Here is a 17,534-nt window from a genome sequence, read left to right as displayed (position 1 = left end):
TAATTTCATTGTATTCCACTCCTCCACACCCCTTCTTAGCCCCCAAACTGGCACTCCCTCCAATTCGGTTGGTGGGATGGCGAGTCCATTTGTTCTTTCATTCATTCATTCATTCATTCATTCATTCATTCATTTGGATGCTTGAGCCAGATACATTTCTGACCACCACTGTGCTTGTGATGCTTTTAATAAGTGTTTCTTTTTTGGTATTATTGTTTCAGCCCTAACCTCTGGTCCTTCTTCTGCTTCATTCCCGGTGATTCTTCATTCCCCACTCCTGCCATCCCAAAAAATATAACTTGCTACTTGTACCTATTTCATTTGTTTTATTCTTACTGGCTTCTGATTTGTTTTATATTACTCTGGACTGGAATTCTCAGCTTGGAGGCGTTTCCCTGCTCATTTTGTATTATTTGTTTATTTACTGTATATACATGCTTTTGACTCCTGCATCCAAGGCAGTGACGATGATGTTCAGAATCAGTCACTTTAGGTCAGTCCTCAACCGTCACCTAAAGGTCCAAGTTAACTCTTTGTAAGGCTGACAGTAAATCATTGATACTCTTGCCTTGATCTTGATCCTCTGTAATAGTTTTACGTATTCTAATAGTTGAATGACAGAGCAGTGGTGTCCAATGGAACATTCCATGCTAATGGAAATGTTCTATATTTTTGTGCTTTTCAATATGGTAGCCACTAGTGACATGAGGCTATCGAGCAGTTGCAATGTGGCTTATGTGGCGGAGGAGCTAAATTTTAGTTTTAATTAATTTCAGTGAAAATTTAAATAGCCTCATGGGACTAGTGGTTGCCTATTGGACAGTGTAGATCTACTGTATTGCTACCCAGGATGTGGTCCCCAGACCAACAGGATTGCCATCCCCTGGGAGCCTGTTAGAAGTGCAGAATATCAGGTACATCTAGTTCTACTGAATTAGATCTACATTTTAATAAGATCTCCAGGTGATTTTTATGCACACTCAAGTTTTATCCCCCAGATGTATTGAGATATAATTGACATAATAACATTGTGTAAGTTTAAGGTATACAGGAGTGTTGATTTTTATACTTCTATGTTGTAAAATGATTACCACCATAGAGTTAGCTAGCAGCTCCATCACATCACATAATTACCATCTCTTTTTTGTGGCGAAAACGTTTAAGTTTTCCTCTCTTAGCAATTTTCAAGTATATAATACAGTATTATTAACTATAATCACTATGCTGTGCATTATATCCCCTCGAACTTACTCATCTTGTAACTGGAAGTTTATACTCTTTGACCAACATTTACCCATTTCCCCCACCCTCCATCCCCAGTAAACATTTTAGTCTATTTTCATGAGTTCACCTTTTTTAGATTTCACATGTAAGTGGTACACAGTGTTTGCCCTCTCTCTAACTCATGTCACTTAGCATAATGTGCTCAAGGCCCATCTATGTTGTCACAAATGGCAGGATGTCCTTTCTCATGGCTGAATAATATTCCTGTGTGTGTGTGTACATGTTTACATATATATACCACATCTGTTGATGGACACTTAGGTTGTTTCTAATTTTGACTATAGTGAATAATGCTGCAGTGAACATGGAATGTAGATATCTTTTCAAGATCCTATTTTCATTTATTTTAAGTGTATAACCAGAAGTGGGATTTCAGGATCCTATGGTAGTTCTTTTTTTTTTTTTTTAAGTTTATTTATTTATTTTGAGAGTGAGAGAGAAAGAGAGTGTGCATGAGCAGGGGAGGGTCAGAGAGAGAGGGAGAAAGAATCTCAAGCAGGCTTCATGCCATCCACACCAAGCCTAACCTGGGACTCAAACTCACGAACTGTGAGATTACGACCTGAGCCAAAATCAACAGTCAGGACGCTTAATTGACTGAGCCACCCAGGTGCCCCTATGTTCAGTTTTCCGTGCAGCCAGTCATACTTCTCCCTCCTTCCTATAGCTCTTATGTGTTGTTCTGATTGTATCGTTTAGCCAAGCCTCTAGTACTCTGCTCATCCACGGGAGGGATAGAAAGTACCTGTGCTGGCAGGGATGCATCTAAACTTTCTCCATGTACTATATTTGCTGTAGGTAGTCAATAACTAGCCTTCATCAAGTTGAGAAAATATACGATTTAAAATTCCAAGGTGTTTATCAAATGCTTTAAATGCACAAAATGCATGACATTTTTCTTTAATGGTAAAAATGACCTTAATAGTTTCTCTTCTTCATATTATACTTTCCTATAGTCTAGAATCAACCTTGCTTGGTCATAACTCTTTAAATACATTGTGGGGTACAGTTAGCTAATATTTTATTTATAACTTTCATATCTATATTCAAATATGGAATAGCCTGATAGTTTTTTGTTTGTTTTTACAATCCTTATCTGACTTTGTAATAAAGCTTACACCAGTCTTACAACAAAGGAGAAACCAGTTTTTAGTTTCTGGAACAATTTATGTATCTTATGTGATTATCTCCTCCTTATAGGTGGCTAGAACTTCTCTGTAAAACCATCTGAGCCTAGGGCTTTTCAGGAAGAGGGAGGTCTTTGATTGTATTGTATTTCTTAGTTGAATACTTATAACTCAGTGTGCTATTTATTCTTGTTCTAATTTTGGAATTTCACATTTTGCCAAAATTATATCGATTTTATTGTCTCCTAATTACAAGTCTTCATAATATTGTTAGTCTAAAACTTTCTGCTGTGTCTGTGGTTTCTTTCAGTATTTATTACAGGTTTATATCTTCTCTTTCTTTCCCCCATTAGTTTTGTCATGTATTTGTCATGTCAAATATTTGTATATTTTATAATCTTTTTCACAACACCAGGTTATTTAATGTCTTATTGTTGCTATGTTCTATTTCTCTGATTTTTGACCTTAGGTATATGTTTTCTTTACTTCCTCCCTCTCTCTCTTTTTCCTTCCTTCCTTCCTCTCCTCCTCCTCCTTCTCCTCCCCCTTCATCTTCTTTTTCTTCAGGATTATCCTGGAAGTTTTTTTTTTTTTCTAGCTTCCTTCCTACACTAAAAAATTAGCTCCAAGAATGTTTCAAAAAGGGGTTTGGGGACAGGCTATCTGGAGTCTTATATACCTGATACTATTTTTATTTTACTTATATATATATTTTAAATTTGTTTATTTATTTCTGAGACAGAGAGAGACAGAGCATGAGTGGGGGAGGGGCAGAGAGAGAGGGGGACACAGAATCTGAAGCAGGCTCCAGGCTCTGAGCTATCAGCACAGAGCCTGACGCGGGGCTCGAACTCACAGACTGCGAGATCATGACCCGAGCTGAAGCCAGACGCTCAACCGACTGAGCCACCCAGGCGCCCCTATTTTACTTATATTTAAATGGTATTTTAGCTGGATATAAAATTCTAGGTTTGAATTATTTTTTCATCAACACTTTAAAATATTACTTCATTGTCTTGTGTACAGTTCTGTTATTGAGGGTTTGTGTCATTCTTCTTCCTTTTTAGTTGATCTATTTTTTTCTTTATAGATGTTTTGAGAAATTTCCCTCCATCATTAATGTTCTTAAATTTCACTACAATGTATCTAAGTGTGAATTCCTTTTTTATCTATCTTGTTTAATACTGTATCCTTTCAATCTGAAGTTATCCATTTTCATTATTTCTAAGAAATTCTTGGTTATGATACCTTTAAATATATCCTCTCTCCATAGTTTATTTTCCCATCTGTCTCCAAAGTCTATGATCCTAATCACTACACGATCCTTCCTCTCTGAAAAGAGAGTCAACATTTTGTTGCCCTTGTCTGGTTAGGTACTGCCTTTCTCCATCACACTCTGAAAGGCAATGATAGGGTCTAGTTTTCCATCTGTATTCCTAGTGCATCAATGCCCACTGTGTGTTAAATGAATGAATGAATGAATGAATGAATGAAGTTAAGAGAATGGAGGAGTATGAGAGTCCATAGGGCTGGAGCAGGAGGTACTATGGTGTCAGGGCAGCAACCAAGCTTCATGCACCCATAACCTCTATCAGGGTGGCAGCCCCTTTAGCAGATCCCTCCCTGTGTGAATAAGTACCTGGGCCAGCCAGCCTAGCTCAGCCATGCTCTGAGACAATGACTGCCATATCTCAACCAATTCTGGCCTCAAGCTGTACTCTGACAGTAGAGGGGATCCTGAGGTGAAGCTGATCTGACTTTTTCCTGTCCAGCTGTGGGACCTATGGCTGTTGTCCTGCTTTTTGACCCTTAGTTTCCTTTTCTATAATGTGAGGATAATGACACTGCCTCATCCAGCTTGTAAGGGTATAAAGAGCAGCAAAAGAGATGTTTAAGTGCTTTGTAAGTGTGAAGAGCTGCACGTAACCAGATGCTGCTATCATCAGGGACATATCACAATGCACATAAGAGCTTCTAGCCCTCAGGTCTGAGTTCTGAAGGGAGAATCTCCATGGTAATATGGAGTCCTGGATTTAATCCTGCTTCCTTGGAGGGGGTCAAGACTCCCTACAGGTCTGTGGCTTTCCACATCATTGGGAAGAAACTTCTGGGAATAAGAGCCAGCTTCCATCCAGATGGAGCAGAAACTCCAGGCTCATCACTCTCCCCTCCTACATGCTTAACCCCAAAGTTCTGCTGTATTTCTCCACCCCATCCCCCACCCCTCCTGCTCCCCTCCTCTGGTCTCATTGAGTTTCCAGTCTGGCATCCGCTGCTTGTAAGAGGACCCCACATCCCTTCCCCTCTGCCCAGCAGAACTTCCTTCACTATATCTACATCTTATGACCCTGCTCACAGCCAGGCCTGTGCTGAGGAATTCAATCTAAGGGTCTCCTAGATAATCTAAGTGTACTCCTCATGGGTTACTTATATAGACAGCCAAAGTCCTAACCAAAGAGAGCACCAGTGGTGGAAATGTCAGGTCCCCTGGCAGCCTGGTGGTCAGGAGGGAGAAGGACATATTCCAAACCCCTCAAATAGCCCACATACGTAGTAATGTAGAATCTTGACAAATACTCCCTTGGTTTCCAACATACAGATATTTTTCTGGATAAGACTCTCTTTCCTGGACCTAGGCTACCAGCTCTTAGAAACACCCTTTCTTTTGGCTTCTCTTAATGGCCACTCCCAGCAACCTTTGAAATTTTATTGAGTCATGTGATTTCCTACCATCTCCTTTTTATTTTTAAAATAAGTTTGATGTCCTTTCAATATTCATGCCTTTCTGATCTTCTTTCATAATAGTCTTCCTTTTGTATAGCTTTATTTTAAGAGGCTTTAAGCATGGGTGGGACATTGGATTGGATTATCTTGGGTACCACCCAACTCTGAACTCATTGATTCTGTGAAATTTACAACATAGTTAACACTAAACTAGCAGCCACTGTGGATCACTAATGATTAAACCTTCAATTATGTGGATGGTGCCCTTCTGCTTACTAAGAGCAACTTCTTTACTCAGTGTTAAGATTAGTGAGTTACTCTGACATTGTCTAATTTGAAAATTCAAACTATATTCCCAATGTGCTTTGGAAATCCTATCTTAGTAATGACAATAATAGATAAAACACAATATACCAGGCACTATCCCAAGTACTTTAAATATGTTAACTTGTTTATTTCTCATAATAATATTATGAGATAATTAATATTTTTACTCCTACATTACAGAAGGGAGAACTAAGGCATAGAGATACTAAGTAATTTGCCCAAGATCAGAGTCAGTAAATGATAGAGCTGGGATTCAAACTTAGCAGTCTGGCCTCTTAACTACTACCCATGCTACCTCATAAAGCTCAGAAAAGATTATTGTGTACCCCCTCATATGTAATTATGCTGTCATATCTCCTCCCAGGATACTATGAGAACCCTCTCCTTTACCCCCTTATCATTATAATGCATGTCTGGGGTTTACCTATTACACACTGAAAAAAGAATTAGGAAAACTTTGAAAGAGGTGAGTACTAGAAATAAAGATACTGAAGCTATAGTAAGAAATAGGAAGTAAGCGATGTTTGAGTCAAACTCAGAAGGGTTGGAGGGGGGAGTGGAGGAGGAAAGGAGGGTCTTATCAAGGGCTGTGAAATCGTAAGTGGGTACCATACAAAGGAAGATGAATAGGAACACTCGAAATCATAAAGGTGTCATATTCACCAGTAGAATTTTATTTGAAGTCTAACAGGTGTTTTGTGTTGTTTTGTTTGGAACTAGACAATCTGATTTGGAAGAAATTGATTTCTCAAAATGGATCTGGAAGAGCAAAAGGTCCAAGAATAACTGAGAAGCAATTCTGAAAAAGTAGAGCGTGGAACAACTTGCCCTACCAGGTATCAAGATTTATTATCAAAATATTTCGTAATGAGGACAACAGAGTTTGGGCAAAAGGATAAACCAATGGAACAGAACAGAAAGCCTAGCCACTGGCCCACCCATGTTTGGAAACAATACCAGTTACAGATGGTGTTACAAATCCATGTGGAAAGGGTGGTCTATTTAATAAATGAATCCTAGGAACAACTTTTGTCCATATGGAAAATACAAAATTACATTTCTCCCTTAAATCAACCCTATATAGATTAAAGAACTAAAAACAAAAGGAAAAATTTTAAAGCATAAGATGAAAATGTAGAAAAATTCTTTATGACCTTAAGATAAGGAGCAATTTCTCTTTAAAAAAAAATAGAAAACATGAAAATTTGATAATTTTGACTACATTAAAATTAACTTCTGCATAACAAAAGGCCACTATAACAAAGTGAAAAATAAGCCATAGCTTGGGAGAAGGTACTTGCAATGAGTGTAATGTATAAAGAAACCTCTCAAATTAATTGGAAAAAGATATATAGCATTGGAAAGAAATGGGAAAAGAATATAAACTATTGATCTGTAGAAGAGGAACCCCAGAAGGTCAATAGAAATACAAAAAGATTCTTGCTTCCACTATTAAGCAAAGAAATACAAATCAAAACATTGATAAAATACCATTTACACCTACCAGATCAGCAAAAATTTATGTCGGCCAACACCAAGTGTTGGCAGAGCTGTTAAATCACGGAAACTCATTCCCTGCTAGTGGGATTGTAAATTGGTACAAGTACTTTGGAAAGTTGTAGGTGGTCATGTCCAGAAATTCTTCTCCTGGGCATCTAGTCCTGTATGTGAGCACAAAGAGACATGTATTAAAATGCTTGCTGTAGCATGGAGATCAATAAGAGAATGGATAAGTAAATCATATTACAGTTATGCAATGCAATATAGTCTAGCATGTGTCAGCATAGATAAAAATCTCACAATTGGAATGCGAATCTCACATTTCTAAAGGAGAAATTAACACTGCAGAAAATTATGATATTGTATATATACACATACATAGTGTAAAAGCTGGCAGGGCATAATAATACTTTATAATGTTTTTGGATACATAAAAATGCAATAAGAATAGTAAAAAACGTAAAAACACACATGAGGATGATTAACACTGAATTCAAAACAGTGCTTAGGGGCACCTGGGTGGCTCAGTCAGTTGAGCATCTTATTCTCGATTTCAGCTCAGGTCATGATTATATGGTCTTGAGATGGAGCCCCGCGTCGGGATTGTCTCTCTCCCTCTCTGTCCCTCCCCCGCTGGCACAAGCTCTCTCTCACTCTCTCTCAAAATAAATAAGTAAACTTAAAAAATAAAACAGTGCTTAGCTCTGGGAAATGAGGGAGGAGACGGGCTGGGGACGAGTCCAGAGGGGAACTCCATTGTATCTCTAATATTTGCTGTCTTTGAAGTAGAAAGACCGGAAGCAAATAAGGCAATATGCTCTGCCCACCGAATATCTCCAGCTCTCTGCCTTCCTTGCAATGGTAGGATTGCATGTCCCATCCCCTCTGAGGTTAGGCATGGCCTGGAGACTTACTTTGGCCAATCAGCTGGAGTGGATGTGACTTATGTTTCTGGCCTCAGGGGCCAGTGCATGAAAGTTTTGGCCAACATAGCAGCACGGAGTCAAAGCTTCTCTCTTCCCCAGTCCTTGAGAGGACATGATATCCTCAGGCAACCCATGGAGGACAGGTGGATGAGTAAGAAATGAACCTTTATTGCTCTCAGCTACTGAGATTTGGGGATGTTTGTTAGGACAGCATAACCATGTCTGTCCTGATACAGCTGGGAAGTTTATCCACAGGGGTTCACTGTATTGGTCTCTGATTTTATCTACATGTTGAAAAATTACGAATAAAAATTTTATAGTTCTTAAATTAGGCTGGATTAATCATAGTTCTCAGGCCATAGCTCACTATCTTTACAGGTCTGTGCAAGGCCCCTCTCTTATTGTCTTAATAAGTGCCTCAGACTCTGGCTGGAAGCAATGTGAACCTACAGGAGATGTTGATAAAGGGAACGAGTGATGCGCTCGCCCTCCCAGCCTGAGCCCAGGTTCCCTCCAGTGCTGTGTGCTAGCCTGCAGCATCTCTCAGCAGCTAGTAGGAACCAGAAACCCAGTTGGAAAATCTTTGCTCTTCTCCAGAGAAGTATAAACAAGAATGGTGATGAATGCAGTGGCCCCCAACTGGTGCTGACTCTTTGTGTGGCTTTTGGAAAAATTGTTTTGCTCTTGATTCCCAACTCTCTGATGTGTCTGAAGGGAGTAGACTTGCCCCCAGGCAGTCCCCTTTCCTGCCCCTTGGAGCCAACACCTGGCCTGCATCCCCACCAACCAGCCACTGTGTCCTCAGATACAGGTCTCCTCGGCAAGATATGCTAGGAAAATTTTCTCACCCACATCTTGGCTTTCAGGTTCCTTTCGAGAGCTGCCTGCAAAACCCACAGGGAGTGAAAACCCCGGAAAGAGGTAGGGAGGAGGGGGCAGAGTGCCGTGGAGAAGGAAGAGAAACTCAGGCTCCCGGCCAGTTCTGTTCCATACTATGCAGCAAAACACAAGTGGCCTGAAAGTCACCGTGAAATGCAATGCCTTTGAGAAGTTCCGTGGAAAGAATGATATCATGGCCAACCACTCCCTGCACCACCCCCCCAACCTTTTTTCCAGTGGGAGTGAGAAATAAATAGACTGACACATTTTCCAGTCAGGGAGCAATTCTGGAGAGCAAGTTTACCTTGGCACAGGCACTCAGGTGGGGCTGTGAGAAACCTTATCTGTGCTTGCCCAGTATATGAGGAGCTCTCATCTCCCTGGAGCCTTGGCCACCGCGCAGGTGACCGCAGAAGGCAGGTGAGCATGGTGAACAGCAGGCTGGCCAGAGCCACAGCAGAGTCGGACTGGCCCCAGGAGCGGGCTGTGTTAGGTAAATATTGCCTGTATTTGATTGACGGGCTCATTACTGACTTTGTTGGTTGCCAAGAGAAATGCCATCCAATCCACCGGATACAACGGTAAAGTTGACGTTCCTTAACTCGATGATTCTCAAACTGTAATGTGCATATGGTCACCTGGGGATCTCGTTAAGTTGCAGCTTCTGATTCAGCAGGTTGGGGCAGGGCTGAGGAATCACATTTCTAACAAGCTGCCGGGCCAGTCTACAGACCACACTGAGAGCTAACAAAGTCTTAGGGTGCAGATGACTGTGTGCATTTTACACAGTCGAAATAGTTACTATTTAAGGAGCTCCATCTTGACTCTGTGACAGGTGCTGGACCAGGTGGTTTCTGGCCTCTAGCTCTTGTCCTCTTCGTGCCAGCTCCATGAGGGAGGTGTTATTATCCCCACCCCTCCTTGACAGGCGAGGAAATAGAGGCTAAGAGAGGTTAATTCGTGCTATATACGTGTCATTTCCAAGAGATTTCATTACCTTCCCTCCCTTCCCAGTGATCTGAAATAACCCGAAGACAAAGGATAATAAACACCCTGTAGTCGGGCTGGGTGATTCTGCCCATGGTGATTTGCCCTCTTGATACCAGAGAATGAGTAATTCCTTTCGTACAGAATTGTGAGGGCCAAGCACAGGAGTGCAGGAACCCTAGAATTAATATCTGGCCTAGCAAGTCCTGGCCTCAGTAGAGACAGCAAATCAGAAGGGTGGACAAGCCTTGTTTTAAATCCCTCTGGTGCTCATGTGTTCACCCCTACGACATGCCGTTTGAGACTCTTAATACCTGGAGCAGATGCTTTGATGTGTCAGCTTGGAAAGAATGCCTCTTTGCCTCTTAGGACCAGTCAGGATTGCGAGAGGAAAAAAAAAAAAAAACTGCCCCAGCCTGTGGGAACACCAAAGTGATGGCAATTATAATTGGACTGACTAACTGACCTGGAGACATTAAATATCTCGAAGCACTGTGATGTGCGCTTACAAAAGCCAGACAGCCTCCAGGTATGAACTTGCATCATGTCCAGATCTTAAGGAGAAAGGCAGCCCTCCTGGCCGGTCCTGGCCAGGCACTATGCATAGCAAAGTGGGGACAATGAGAGACTCCCCTGCAGACAGTTGGAAGACCTGATTTTTGGTGGCCACTCAACAGGTCAGACTCCCCCAGGACGCCACTAGCATTTGAACCTCACCCACGGCAGTTTGGAGATGTGACCATGATTTGCACTGTAGGGTAGGGAAGGCCAAGTTCAGGCCCTCCCAGAGACCGATCACCACTCCATCCTGGGGAGTTGTTACACAGAAGAAAACACTCAGAAAACACATTGGAGGCCTCCAAAGAAGTCAGATATACTATTGTTGTTTACGTATTACATCATTCTAGAGAGCATTTGAGGGAGTTTACAGACACCACGTAAAATAGAACAAAGTTGAAAACAAAATAAGAGAGAATATGGGGGGAAATAGAGGTAAAAGGGAAAAAGCCTGATGTGGTTAATACCTCCTCAAATACCGTGAGGTCCCATGTCCTTGGACTAAGGCTTCCTCACATCAGGCTCCAACTCCCTAACCTGTAGAGTGAAAGTGCAAAGAAAAGCACCCACGGCACTGACGACGTGCAAAAAAGCAGCAGGACCTTCAGAGAGGTGCATCCATTCCTGGCGCTGAGGGTCCCCAGGGGGAGAATCGGAAGACACAGTGGAACGTCATGAAGTGTGGCCTCGACGCCAGCTCTGTGTTGCTTCGTGGGGATGTTTCCTAGAACACCCCAGTGCAGGCTCATGGACACGACAGTGCCTGGTCCACAAAGAGCAATTATGGAAGAATCCAGAATTGCCCCTGCTGAGCTGGCTTACTTCCACAATAAGAACCTGAAGAGCTGACTTCTAAGGCCCCCTGGGCCCTTCCCCTCTGGAAATCTAAAGTCAGTCTTTTCACCAGGTCTGGTGTCGCCTTCACTCCATGCTTTGGGGAGTGAGCCCCTCGATGTCCCAGCAAACCTGCAGATGGTGGTGGGCAAGTTGAGGGGCACCACAGCCCCATCCCCAGGCTGGGAGCAGTGGTGTCCCCACCATGATCTGCTGGGCACAGAGCAGTCTCCTTTCTGAGAACGAGAACAGGCCAAGGAGCCAGAGGCCCAGACCAAGTGCTGGTCCTAAGCTCACCACTCACTGACTGTCACTGCTGAGGCAAGGCAACTCCTCTCTCTGGGCCTTAGTTCTGTCACCCGCAAATGGAGATGAACTAGCATTTCGTCTGTGCCCTCCCTGAGGACTCCCTGAGCCCGCAGGCCTCTGCGATGCATGCATGGCAAACTGAAGTGAGGCCATAAGTGGAGTTGCAAGCTTTGGGATCTGTGGTAGAAATAGAAATGTGCCACCTGGATCCCAGCTAGAGGAGGGCCCAGGGCCCAGCTGTGGTGAGTGGGGTCAGCAGACGGCCTCCAGCTGTCTGCTCTTTAAGGTTGGCACCAGCCAAAGACAGCCATCTCTCTCAAGGTCATGCCCTTCCCTGGGACAGCCCACACTGTGGACCCAACAAGGCAGAGGAAAGAAGGCACTGGAATTTTGTCTCAATGCTGGGCATTCTGACAGGTAAGTTTTGCTCCAAAGCTCCCCATAGGATTGGCTGAGATTTGTGGAGTCTGCATTTCCGTTAGACTTCCTTCTGGAAGCCTGCTTCTTCCCCTGCCTCTCCTGGGTGTTGGTCCCAAACTCTGTCTCCACATCTGCCTCTGAAGAACCCATCCACAACAGCATCCAAGCACCCACAGCGCCCAGACTGGCCAGACACCAGGCCTTCAGAACAGAAGCTTGGGCTTCTATGGACCCAAGAGTGAAAGAGAGAACTGGTGTGGAATGTGTGTTAGCATGTGCAGCCATTGCTACAGCTCAGGGGTGGTCATCTCCTGGGAACCCCACCCACCTGAAAGGCCGGACCCCCTTCTCCCCAGACCAGCCCCTTCTGCACTTGGCTTTTTCAGCAGGTGCCGCCAGCTTTGCAATGGCTCAGCCTCAAGAATCCCGTCTTCTCCAATTCTCTTTCTCTTCTGCTCCCACATCCAAACAAGTACTGAAACCTCCACCTTTTGCATTGCCTCTGCCATCACCTGTCCCTCCCACGAGCACCAGCTCCCCCTGGGGCCATTGCAGTAGCCTCCTGCAGAACCCCCTCTCGAGCTCACCCCTCCTTTCTGTCCGATGGCTAGCAGCCCACCCCTTGTGGGCTCCTATCACTGCGAGGCCTCCCCTGCTCCCCAGCGTGGCTCTGTAGGAGGAAGAGAGTGTTGGGTGTGTTGAAATCACACCAGTCCCTCACACCTGTTTCCCCCGAAGTCACTGGGAAGTGTTTGTTGCTGTTTGTCACAAATACCCACACACAAACAAAGGTGGTAAAACAATGTGAGGTGGATGAGACGTCTCTGTTTCTATCTGGATTCAGGTCAGTGTGATTTCCCTACCTCGGACCCAGAAGACGGCACTTGTCAGCTTCTGAGGTGTCGCTGGCACATAAGTGCGTGTGCTTGCGTGGACGTGTGGAGCCCCAATGACAAAAGGAGAGCCGGGTGATTCTTTGGCACTGGATACCAGGGTATTGAGAAATACTCTAATACAAATGGCTTTAAAATGGCCACATCGTCGTGTGTAGACGGGCAGGCTGTGCGTGTGGGACACCGTATACCTGCCGGTGAGGGCTAGTATAACCTCCCTGGACTGCCACAGTGGCTCACGAGCCAGGATGCTTCTAGCCAGGGTGACGGCAAGTACGAGAGCCAGGGCAAATGCTCCAAGAAAGTGCTGGAAAGAGGGAGAGATGGGATATCAACCATTAGACTTAGCGTCCTTCTCTTCTAAGAGAACTGGCTTGGCGTCACTTTCCCAGAAACCCAGAGAGGGCTGCTGCCCTTGTTTTCCTGTTAACAAGCAATACAATGAAGTAATTAATGTGAGTTTCACTTTCCCTTCTCTATACTCTTCCTCTTCGAGCAGATCCAATGGAGGATGATTTAATATCGCACCTTTCTGCTGAGGAAGCCGAGAACTTGCCACTAGTATGTCCTTACTGCGCAGTAAGCTGAGGGCAGGAAACGTCAGGCCCATTTTATGGAGAGTAGACAGAGGCCAAGTGACGAGGCCTGTTCATTCTCTTGTTGAGAATGCCAGACAACATCATAATTTGTAGTGATTATGAGTCTTTGTAGTTTCTTCTTGTTATTTTTTTTTATTAGTGAAAAACATTTTATTGTTGTTCGAAAACATTGTTTGGAAATGTTACCCAATATACAACTGGAAATCAAAGCCATGAATAAGAAATATGTGCGAAATAAAATGCAAGTCACTATTAATCTGCTTGCTATAGAGAACACTTAAAACAAAATACATACACATTATACCACATTAACTCTGATGTTGTAGGACCTATTTCTATCATTAAGATGAGCTTTTTGTAAATTTGAAAACATACTCTGAGGTATAGAGGGAGAACATTCTCCCCCTCTGCCAGGGACGTTGGTATCTATTTTGTTAAATTTTTAAAAATTTTATGTTTTTAATTTACATCTGTATAGTTTCTTCTTTTTTTTTTTTTTCAACATTTTTTTATTTATTTTTGGGACAGAGAGAGACAGAGCATGAACGGGGGAGGGGCAGAGAGAGAGGGAGACACAGAATCGGAAACAGGCTCCAGGCTCCGAGCCATCAGCCCAGAGCCTGACGCGGGGCTCGAACTCACGGACCGCGAGATCGTGACCTGGCTGAAGTCGGACGCTCAACCGACTGCGCCACCCAGGCGCCCCGAGTTTCTTCTTTTTAAATTGAGGAATTATTAAGCATTGTGGAAGGTTGTGGTCCTGCAGATGAAAGCAATAAAACGAGAATGACCCCTGTGTAGGGGACCCCCTAGGGGGAAACTGGAAGCAAGGTGAGTCAAGGCTCTCACTGGTGCCTCTCCAAGCACTCTGCAATTCAAAAGAGCAGGTGGCTGCGAGTGAGGAATGCTGCCCCCCCCCCCCCCGACAAACTCCAGAGAGACTCAAGCACACATAATGCCCTCTCTAGCTGTTTTCAATAGTAACATCAGGGGCATTTAAGCACGCATCTAGCTAGAAAACAGTCTTGGGAGAATCTCCTTGCATCTTTCTCATTTGTTTCCCAAGAGAAGGCCTGGATGAAAAGGAATGAGGTAGGGCAGGTGGGGAGTGCAAGGCTGGTTTGCTGCAGCGGTGCAGGCTTCAGAAGTCGGGGTGGAGGGTACCCAGCTGCCCCACAGTCCCCAGTAGCTGACGCGGCTCCTGCCTGAACCCATACTGTACCAGTCCACATGCTCACGAGGCTAAGAAGCCCTGTGTGGGAGCCTCTGCTGCCCCGAGGGCCTCATTAAGCATGTGAAAAGGCATATGGCCTTTCTCACTGTCAAGGCTTGTCGTCGGCTTTGCTCAGGCTGCTGCAGGACTGCTCCGCTGGTGCACACCTGGGCTGCCTGGCCTGGTTTGGGCCTGGGCAGGTGCACTGGGTGCCTGGGGCCCACTCAGAGGAGTCCCCGTCAGTCCAAAGCTCTGTACCTTCTTGGCAAAAAGGGAGAGGGAGACCCTTTCCCCCCTCGCATTGATCACTGGGTTTAATCCACTAGAGTGCTGTTGCCAGATGACAGCTGGGGGCAAGGGTTCCAGTCAGATCCCTCCAGAAGGAAAGCCCCCTGGCTGCACCCACCCCTGCCCTTTGAGTTGTTCACTTCTTGCTCTGTCTTACCCTGGCATGGTTTCCCCGCAGACTTCTGCCATCAACCATCACCAGTCTCTGTGACCACGGAACTCCCTCCTCTCACCCATTTACCCTGCCCGAAATGCCATTGTTCCACGGAGGCCCTGGAAGCATTGTAGGTGTCTCTCTCTCACCATAGTGTGAATTTATGTGTCAGGTCAAGTGTGCTTACCTTGCAGCTGCCTGGATTAGGGATTGGAAAGACAGATACTCAGTAGGAAAGAAAAGCACGTTTTTGGAGCTTGCAAGGCTGTTATGAAGGGAGCATGGGTGTCTGGAGATCAGTGGGCGCTCGGGGCGGGTCAGAGAGAGGTGTGAAATGAGAGGGAGTGGAAAGGGGAAGTCTCAGAAGACACGGTTCACATAAACTCAATTTGACCTACTTAACACTTCTGCCTGGGCCGCCACCTAACTGGAAAAGAAATGCTGATGTTAACTCATTGTAGAGGTGAGGGACATTTTCCTGCTAGAAATTCTGTGCACAGTCCATTCTGCAGAGTGCAAGGACCTTTACTAGCCAATAGGTTTTCCATTCAGCATGCACATTTGGAGTGGTGGGGGGGCTCCAGTGCTCCTTCCCAAGATAAAGATTCTTCTGCTCACTCCTAGCTCCCAGCACACCCCTGGCACTTTTTCACCCCCGGGCCTTTATTTTTGCTGTTCTTGTAGATAGGATTGCCCTTCTCTGGCTTCTACCCATCCTTTGAGGCTGGCTTGATGGCATCCTTTCTCTTTAGCTTTTCCTGATACCATTCATTCATTCATTCATTCATTCAACAAACATGTCTTGAGTACCTACTACGTGCAAGGCACTCTTCTAGGTGATGACGTCGAGCAGTTAACGAAACAGACTCAGTCCTTACCCTTACAGAGCTCATATTCTGGTGGTCAGCACCCCTCTTCCCAAGAGGAAAGGAATCACAGCCCCCACCATGGTCACTTGTCTCTACTGCAGTGGTTATCTTATGGTCTTAGAGGGGGCTGACGTCTGGTCCTCCTAGTCTCCCCAGTGATGGATCCCATGCCAAGCACCAGAGGCAGCCCTCGATTTCTTTATATTATATAAGGAGCTCAAGGGGAAAAAATCTGGTAGGATAGGCAGAGGCGAGGGGGCTTATATGCAAACTCATATGCAAAACTTACATGCATGTGTGCCGTTTTTCCTCAGCCTTATGATTGTGTAAGGTATAACTAAAGTAATTTAAGGAATTTGTCTTAAAGCTGTGTCGGCCTGGCAGATACACCGTTATCACGTAGAGCGTGTTTATTTGGGTGGCTTTGAGGGGTGATGGATTTAGGAGAGCCCAAATTCCCCTAAGCGATTCCTTGGAGCCACCAGCAGCTGGCACACGGTAGGTGCCTAAGGCCTGGTTGAATTGCTGCTGAAAAAGGGCAGGAAAGTGTAACATGGACCCAGCTATCTGATCCCGAGGCTGGGCACTCTGTGGGTGTGAAACACACCTAGGGCTCCAGCGAGCTGGTGTGAGCTCGGGTTACAGTTGGCACAGGAGGTCTGAAGGAGCTCTTCGCTGGTGCATAATTCACTGCTCCTCCACAGAGGGGCCACGGGTGTGAAGCCAGGAGGGACGCCGCTGCCCCTGGAGGAAGCAGGGTGACATCCTGTCTACTTGAAAAGAAAACAGAAAGTCCTGTCCTTCACGAGAAACTATTGTGTTTTCCTAACCCACAGGTATGCCAGAGTTTCTCTGGTCCAGAGTTGTGGGTGACATAGGGGGAGCTGGGGGGAGGGGCAGACAGGGGGGTGTGAAGGGAGTTTGGATGATTCCATGGTCTGTGCTCTTTGTCTAATTCAGGGAAGGTAGCAGCCTGCTGGAGCCCACCCCAAGGATCCCTGTGCTATATGATACATGTCCTGGTGAGAGGTACCTCTTTTCTGGCTGTTAAAGTGCATTCCTGTGTAGATGTGGAAAGAGAGAAAGCACGCTAGAGCCAGAGCTAGGATCGGAATGTGAGCATTTCCTTAATTGGACACGAGTGCCTTGAACTGGCTCCAGTTTTAGTGTTTTCTTTCAAGAGCCTGGACCCTAAAGATTCCATAGAGTTTTCTTTCTCTAAAAATCCCCTTGGTTCAAAGGCCCCTTGATAGAAATAAAGAAAACGCCAGGGCCGAATCTCTTTGATATGTGGGAAGGCAAAAGCTTATGGGCTGGCAGATCCCAGCCTTCTTTTGGGGGGTGGGAGGTGGGGTGAAGGGATTCTGGGTGGAAAGAAGGAGCCCCCCCCCCCCAAGATAGCACAGTGCAAGAGTACCCACACACTTTACGTCGAGCCTCAGAGCCCTGATGATAGCATGCAAAGCCCTTTCCCCTGAGCATTTATAGAGCAATTTCTCTTTGCCTTATTAGTGTCCTGAGAGCTAAAAAGATTCCTGTTGCCTGCTTTATTGCTTTAGGAGTCTGGGACTCCTAACAGATCAGTCATGCAATGTGCCTGAGAACGGACAGCAAAGTGAGTCAAAGGCTAGAGGATTTGGTCT

At 45.0% G+C, this 17,534-nt stretch overlaps 1 protein-coding gene across 1 annotated transcript in view; it reads left to right on the top strand.

Annotated features, from left to right (window-relative positions):
- The first annotated feature begins 5,825 nt into the window (after positions 1-5,825).
- LBH (LBH regulator of WNT signaling pathway) overlaps positions 5,826-17,534 on the top strand; it is a 42,354-nt gene continuing 30,645 nt past the window's right edge. Inside the window, exons 1-2 of the mRNA XM_049652356.1 lie at positions 5,826-5,928; positions 6,183-6,298. The gene's annotated coding sequence lies outside the window, so the exon portion shown is untranslated. The remainder of the gene's footprint in view (positions 5,929-6,182; positions 6,299-17,534) is intronic.

The sequence above is a fragment of the Panthera uncia genome (assembly GCF_023721935.1).
Source record: "Panthera uncia isolate 11264 chromosome A3 unlocalized genomic scaffold, Puncia_PCG_1.0 HiC_scaffold_12, whole genome shotgun sequence".
NCBI lineage: Eukaryota > Metazoa > Chordata > Mammalia > Carnivora > Felidae > Panthera > Panthera uncia.
Note: the sequence above shows the minus strand (reverse complement) of the source record. Positions and strands in the feature narration are given on the sequence as shown.